Source organism: Nicotiana tabacum, chromosome 10 (genome assembly GCF_000715075.1).
Source record: "Nicotiana tabacum cultivar K326 chromosome 10, ASM71507v2, whole genome shotgun sequence".
NCBI classification, from domain to species: Eukaryota; Viridiplantae; Streptophyta; class Magnoliopsida; order Solanales; family Solanaceae; genus Nicotiana; species Nicotiana tabacum.
This window is the reverse complement of record NC_134089.1, coordinates 61,434,616-61,443,278: the sequence shown is the minus strand read 5'-3', so window position 1 is coordinate 61,443,278 and position 8,663 is coordinate 61,434,616.

Sequence of the window (8,663 nt, the reverse complement as noted above, 5' to 3'; positions counted from 1 at the left end):
CTAAGAGCTAAGCCATCCGCCCCCCTCCCTATCTTCTTCTTCCTCAAGCTCCCCTCCCTAGCAGCCATGGCTGCCCTACCCCCTCACCCAACGCCACCCCCTCCAGCCCTTCCCCCTCACCCCGTCACACTCACACACACATGCACCAACAACTCCATAGCTGCCCTCCTCCATCGAGCTTCGTCATCGTCGAGTTTGAGCTCATCCATGGCTTCCCCTACTGCATCGTCTGCTCCTCGTTGCTGCGTTTGCTGCTGCATTACAGCGTTTCCGAGCAGCTGTTGCTGCGTCTCTTCTCTTCGTGCTGCTGCTGCTGCTCGCGACCGCTACTGCTTAAGCAAAAGCTTCGTCCAAACGCGCATCGTCGTCTCCATCGCTGCCACTAGTTGAGTAGCGTTGCTACTGCTGCCCGCGTCACCACTGCTACTGCGTTTTTTCCAGCTATTTGCTGCTTCACTTCATCGTCCTCTTCGCTGCTATTTATGCTTGTTGCTTTGTCGTCTTCAAGTCCGTTTATGTCCAAGTTTCGTTGATTTCGTTTAGAGTTCATTCGATGTTCGTCGTTGGTCATTCATGGTTAGTTGTTCTAAGTTTTATTTCATCCATAATTTGTTTGATATTTTCAGATTTGGAATTAGTATAAGTTTGCTTTAGTTTTCTTATTTATTTTAGATAAAAAATGTTAGTTTAATTATATTGTTGTTAGATTTAAGTTGAAGATCCAATTTAATTATTTTTCAGCTTGTTTTATTAATTTTAAGAGGATTTAGTTTTAATATAGAAAGGTATTAGTTTAAATCGTTCAAATCCGTTGTTGGTTGTTAATATAGATTTAGTTCGTGTTCATCTTGTTTGAAGTTCGTTTTTAATTTAGTAATTTAATGCGAAGTTATGTTTTGGTTTTAATTTTTGGATCATGCATCTTTGTTATAAGTTTTGTTGGATTTAATTTAAGAAAGATTAGTTGATTATTTGAAGATTAGTGATTTGAATATGTTTGTTTGTTTTGTTTAAGTTTAATTCGAAGTTTGAACAAAGTTTGTTTGTTATTGTTATTGAATATTTTCATTCATGTTCATACTTTGTTTGGTTGATCTTGAATCCGAAATTTGTATAGTTTGATTTCTTGTTTATCATTTATGATTATTTCTTGAATTGGTCTCATAATCTTGTTTAAGTTTAATATAAGAATTGTTGGTTGTAATGTTGTTAGAGTTGGTTTTAAGTTCAATATTATTGAATTTAGAAATTTGAATATACTTGTTTGTTGTTGTTGTTGTTGTTGTTGAATCTGAAAATAGGTTTGTTTGTTGCTAAAAATATTGTTCAATCAAATTTTAGTTGTTCTTTGTTGTTCAATCATGTTCATGTGATTTGTTGTTGAAATGTTGAAGAAATCATGTTCATGAGATTTGTTGTTTGAATTTATGTAGAAATTGGTCATATTGACTATATTTTGGTTGAGTTTGATTAATTGATTTGTTATAGCTGATGGGGTAATTTGGTAAATCGCAGTACGTTTGGGGGTAAAATAGTAATTGCAATAAGGTCGGAGGGGTAGTTTAGGAATTGTACATTTTGTAATTTTTTATATGAAGCATGAGGGACAAAATGTAATGGGGTGGGTTGTGATATAGTTGTTTAATATAAAGGGGGACAAGACTAAATTTAGTGGGGAGGAATCTTGTATTTGTTTAGTGAAGTATGGGGGACAAAATATAATGGGGTGGTGATGATATATTTATTTAATGTAATGGGGATGAGTGGGAAGATAATGGGTTTGGTAGGGGAAAGGGATTGATTTTAGTTAATTAAAGGGGTTGGGAATGTGTTATAAATAGGTAGAAGTCTTGAATCAAAAAGGAGGAACGAATCTGAATATAGAGAAGAACAGAAAGAAAATAAGAGAGAGAAAAAAGGGCGGAACATTTAGGAGAGAGGAAATTCCGAAAAATTTTTAAACTTAAAAAATAAAATAAAAAGCTAAAAAAAAATCTTCTGCTTTCTTTCATTGTTTGAAATCAGAATTAACTGTTGTTTCATCAAAGCTTGAAGCTTTTGTTTTTTGGGATTACTGCTCCACTGGTTTGCAAACTCTGTTCCTCGGTTGTTACTGCTGCTGGACTGTTGTTGATGTACTGTATTGTTATTACTGCTGCTGATTCTCATCTTCATCTTCTTTTGTTTCCAATATCAGATACACAACTGTAATTTTGATATTTTGTAAGCCGAAATGAAGAATGGAGTGTTAAATTTTTAATTTAGTTTTAATTTTTTTTTTGTATTGTATTTAGATTATTCATGTATTATTATTCTGTAAATCACTGTCATTTGGCATAATTACGCATGTTATAGCGATATATTAAATAACGCCTTAACCGGATTATTAGGAAATATATTTAAGCCTGATTACTAATTAAAACTGTTTAATAATCAAAATAGAAGAAATAACGTAAAAAATGGCGTTATTGAATCAGTTTGGCAAAAATTGACTGAGTTCCTTATTCATAAGGTTTTTTGTCAACGTAAGGTTTTTTGTCAACGTTAAGTTAATCGGAATCATGTAGTTAATTTCTGTTAAAACATGAATTAGTTTGCCAATCAAGTATTAGGACATGATGTGAATTAAAACAAGGTTAGTTAAGGTTAAATTGTTTAATTTTTAGAAATATGGTTTAGTAACCAAGTGTTTTTCCAATTTTCAGTATTTGTAAATAATTAATTTCAATAAGCTTAAGTCATACTAACAATATGAATTTTAATCCAACTATGGGATAATTAGTTTTTTTTTTGGACAATTCCATGTTGTTTGTAATTATAATTTTAGTAATATTACTTTCCATTAATATTCGTTTTAAATTAGTAATTAATATGTTATTTTTAAGTATGTAGAGATTGACTTCATAATTATATACAAACTTAGTAATAATAAAGATGTAGTCATTAAAGGGTATTCATAAAAATAAGGGAGGATCTCGCTAAAAAATAAATAAATATAAATAATACAAAAAATTGCAGTCCTCCAATCTTATTTTTTTTTAATATAAGAAAATACCTAGATTCCGAGATGGGCGATTTAGTAAAATTCACAGTCCTACATAATAGTATCATAACGCGTAGTATTTTGGCGCATATTTAATAAGGTTATTCTCTTAAATACGGGTGTACATTTATGTAACCCAAATCACGATCTTGACGAAGTCAAAATGCGTCAAAAAATCACGTGTGCACTGGTTGTGGCGTGGTTCGAGATGCATTTTCACGACGTTGCAATTTTGTATAAAATAAATAATGATAAAAGCGGTTTTAAAAGTTAAATTTGCATATAAGTTCTTAATTGTTTAAAAATCAGATAAATGAGCCAAATATGACAATTGAGCGACCGTGCTAAAACCACGGAATTAGGGAATGCCTAATACCTTCTCCCGGGTTAACAGAATTCGTTATCCGGATTTCTGGTTCGCGGACTGTAATACAGAGTTATTCTTTTCCTCGATTCGGGATTAAAATTGGTGACTTGAGACACCCTAAATCTCCCAAGTGGCGACTCTGAAATAAATAAATAAATCCCGTTTCGATTGTCCTTTAATTGGAAAGAACTCCCTACGTACCCTCGCGGGGGCGGAAAAAGGAGGTGTGACAGAACCCATCGACCAGTTGTACGAAAGGTTGAGGGCTGCCATTTATGTCACCCTTATTCCCATCGTGGCAATGGAGAATTCATCTCAATAGGTCATCCCAAATAAAACCTGTGCATATCATTCCGGTATGAAGGGGCACACCAGTGACGAGTGCTGGACATTGAAAGATAAGATTCAGTCAATCTTGATTGATAACAAGGTCATACAGGCGAAGAAAGTTGCACCCAACGTCCGCAACAATCCTCTTCCAGATCATAGGGGCGAAGGGATCAATGTGATAGAAACTGATGAGGAGTGGGATCCCGAGGGATCAATTGGACTTATCAAAGAGGGCGACGATTCTAAAAATCCCACAGTCACTCTCAATCTTATTGTGGTCCAGGTACAACCGTCAGTTGAGGTTGAGGTAACCGCATCGATTCCATTTGAGGTAGAAGTAACACCACCTGCAACCACACCTGTTCCATTTAAGGTAGAAGTGGCCACACCTTTTATGGTGACAGTAGCAACCATACCTCTTTTCAAGTCCAATGCCATACCTTAGGATTATGTTGCCGAAGCTAGGCGAAAAGGAAAAGCAAAGATGGAAGAATCTGGTGTTGTACAGGGAATGACCAGAACTAGGAGGGTCTATACACCCGAAAATTTGGGAGGATCAAGCAAGGAGGCTGCTACTAAACAACATGTCATTGAAACTGGACCAGACGATCTTTGGAGGAAAGTACATACAAGGGAATACTCTGTCGTCAATCATTTAAACAAGACCCCCGCCCAGATATCCATCCTGTCACTATTGCAAAATTCAGAGGCGCATAAGAATGCTCTGATGAAGGTGTTGAATAAAGCTTTTGTGCCCAACAATATCACCAGTGGAGAGACGACCAACATTGTAGGGCAAGTACTGGAGAGTCACAAGATCACCTTCCACGAGGATGAACTACCGCCTGAAGGGTTAAGTCAAAACAGGGCACTACATATCACGGTACAGTTTGAAGACAAATTCATTGCCAGGGTCCTAATAGATGGGGGTTCAAGCCTCAACATTTGTCCATTGACTACTCTGAAAAGATTGGGCAAAGATTTTCATGAGATACGGGCAGAGAGTATGAACATGAAAGAATTTGATGGGTCTCAAAGGTCCACGATTGGGGAGATTAACCTTTGTCTGCAGATGGGACCAACTTTGGTTCGATGTTGAGTTCCAAGTATTAGACATATCAACTACATACAATCTTCTATTGGGTCGACCTTGGATACATGTCGCTGGGGCCGTGGCTTCCACGTTACACCAGGACGTGAAGTTCAAATGGAACCATTAGGAGGTAATCATTCACGGAGATGGAAGCAACCCCATTTACACCAGTCAAGCTATCCCAGTTATTGAGAATAGAAGAAGGATGGGCGGAGAAACTTATCACCACATTGAACATGTCAACGCAATTGAGAAGGGAAAGTGGTGGAGTAACAAAATAGAAAGCATACTGGCATGGTCTGGGTATGAACCCGACAAAGGGCTTGGGAAAGATCTCCAAGGCATTACCAAACCGATACAGTTGAAACGTCATGGCACAACTTTCGGGTTGGGATATCCATACACCTAGCAAGAATATGATGATTGGTCGCCTCCATGGCATGGTCCTTATTACCCCCTCGAGCAGCCAGTACCATACCTAAGTCAGACTTTTCACCAGACCGATACAATAAGGGGATCTGCAGAGGAAAAAGCTTTGGCTGGGCTGAGAAAATTGTTCCTGGAAGATGAGAATATGGATTGCAATGTGATAATTGAGGAGGAGGAGAAAGAAGGCCTCACCATTCAAACTGTGGAGAAAGGAGTTGTTCTCAGGAATTGGACTGCCACACCATCCTGGGCCCGCCGAGTTCCTAGCTAGCTTGGCAATTAGTATGATTTGTTTTATAGTCATGCTAGGCATTTAAGATATTTTCAGTAATTCTATTTTAAAGACACAGTTTGTTTCAAAATAATTACTCGAGTCATGGAGCCGTACTTGTTTTGGGATATTTTCAAAATTAATCAATGCATTTCTATTTATTATTCATTATTATCTTTCACGTTTTCTTTCTACAGTGTTATTATTACTTTTTCTGATGAACTAATGACTATGGCATGTAATGAGACAATGCAACATAAGGATAGTGACTCAGAAAAAGAGGATGAAATACCTGAGGAAGTTGTAAGAGAGGTTGAGAACTTTGAGAACAAACCTAAGTCCAACCTGGACGAAACCGAAGCAATCAATTTAGGAGACGCCAAAACCGTCAAGGAGACTCGCATAAGCATTCACTTATCACCATCAGAGAAGGAAGAGTACATTCGTTTCCAGAAGGAATATGAGGATATCTTTGCATGGTCATATGATGACATGACTGGTCTGAGCACATCCATAGTGACTCCTAAGTTACCTACCAATCCAATGTGTCCGCCGGTGAAGCGGAAACTCAAAAAGTTCAAACCAGACATGAGTCTAAAAATCAAGGAGGAAGTCACTAAGCAGATCAAAGCCCAAGTCCTTAGGGCAATTGAGTACCCAACCTGGTTAGCCAACATTGTGCCGGTTCCGAAGAAAGACGGGAAAGTCAGGGTATGTGTCGACTATCAGGATTTAAACAGAGCGAGTCCCAAAGATGATTTCCCACTAGAAAATATATACATTCTAATCGACAATTGCGCCAAGCATGAACTCCAATCCTTTGTAGATTGTTTCGCGGGTTACCACCAGATCTGGATAGACGAAGAAGACGCCGAGAAAACATCCTTCATTACACCATAGGGAGTGTACTGCTACAAAATGATGTCATTTAGTCTAAAGAATGCTGGGGCTATCTACATGAGAGCCATGCCAACCATCTTCCATGATATGATACACAAGGAAATAGAGGTGTATGTTGACAATGTCATCATCAAATCCAAGAGGGCCGCATATCACATAACAGACTTGAGAAAATTCTTTGACAGGCTAAGGAGGTATTATCTAAAACTGAACCCCGCAAAATGTGCATTTGGGGTTCCTGTAGGAAAGTTGTTGGGATTCATCGTTAGCCGCCGAGGAATCGAGTTGGACCCATCCAAAGTTAAGGCTATCCAAGAGTTACCACCAGCAAAGAGCAAAAAAGATGTGATGAGCTTCCTAGGATGCCTTAACTACATCAGCCGCTTCATAGCACAATCCACGATAATATGTGAACCCATCTTCAAAATATTGTGGAAAGATATCTTAATAAAATTCTCATTTCCCCAGAACAAGAAACTGGGGCAGAATTTTGAGGAGGACCCTCAAAATTCCAAAACGAGCCCAGCCAACGCCATCATATGCTAGAAAGTCAGAAATCGTTTAAGTAACTGGGGCAAAATTTTGAGAAGGATTCTCAAAATTCCGAAGTAGATCCAACAAACTTTGCTGCACGCAGAATGACCAAAAGATCAAACTGAGGCAGAATTTTGAGGAGGACCCTCAAAATTCTAGTACAAAGAAGCCGTAATGTCTCTAAAGTGTTACAATCATTAGTTCATCTAATTTACTTGATATTATATACCACTATGTTTTTTGAAATAACTCTATTTCACCAATAAGTACATATTTTCGAAAACTTTATTTCTCTGGCAGCCTGATGTTACCCAGGACGACTCGAATAGGGTCTCCAGAGCAAAACAAAGCAGACAAAGGCACGATCTAGCCTCCCCTTACAAAACTCACGATTTTTCTTTGGATGCAGGCACGATAGACATAACATGAGTATTCACAAATATACACATACCAAAATCATAACAATCAGGCCATCAGACGCAAGTATATCTCCAGCTAAGAAATATTCTATTCCTATCTGGTACTTGTTCACTACATAAGGCTAAGCACTGCCTTCTCTTTGCATGAGACTAAGCTTTGTCTCTATCCTTGCATGAGGCTAAGCCTCGCCTCCATATTTGCATAAGGCTAAGAATTGTCTTCTCTTTGCATAAGGCTAAGCCCTGCCTCCTTAGTTACATAAGGCTAAGCATTACTTTTTCTTTGCATGAGGCTAAGCCCTGCCTCCACATTCGCATAAGGCTAAGCATTGCCTTCTCCTTGCATGAGGCTAAGCCCTGCCTTCATATTTGCATAAGTCTAAGCACTGCCTTCTCTCTACATAAGACTAAGCCCTGTCTCAAATTTTTGCATGAGGCTAAGCCCTGACTCCATATTTGCATAAGGCTAAGCACTGCCTTCTCTCTGCACGAGACTAAGCCCTGTCTCAAGTCTTGCATGAGGCTAAGCCCTGCCTCCATACTTGCATAAGGCTAAACACTGCATTCTCCTCGCATGAGACTAAGCCCTGTATCAAATCTTGCATGCGGCTAAGCCCTGCCTCCATATTCGCATAAGGCTAAGCACTGCCTTCTCATGGGACTAAGCATTGTCTCCCCTTGCATAAGTGTTGTTCTATTCTAAACTTTGCATTATCTTCTTCTCTCGGGGCTAAGCTCTTCCCCCAAACTCTGCACAAGGCTAAGCGTTGCCTTGTTATCATGCCTCTGCACTTCATGGACTGATGCATAGCCAATTTGTCCAAAGGCATCATAGTCCGAATGCATCATCCTTATAGCCTGAAGACACCATGTCATGGCCTGAGGATCTCTCAATACTGTGCATCATTATTCAAATATGGCATGGTTTATAGGTACCATTTTCATGGCCCAAGAATATCATTTCATGGTCTGCGAATCTCTTATCTTATGATTCATGGCCCGGGACGTCATGATCTAAGGACGTCATCTTCACTGTCCAAAGACAACCTTCACGGTCCAAAGAGAATTTGCATCATGTTTAAATTCTCGCAATAATCTATGTACTTGCATGCATTGTGTTTTAAGTTTTGCAGGAAATCCACGAAGTAACCATTCTTCAAACATGAGCAACATTCACTCCGATTTCCGCTCGTGCCACTTATACCTTGGGATTATTTTAAATAGAACCGACTCCAATCAATTATCTGCACTTACTCTTAGATACCCGCCATGTGACA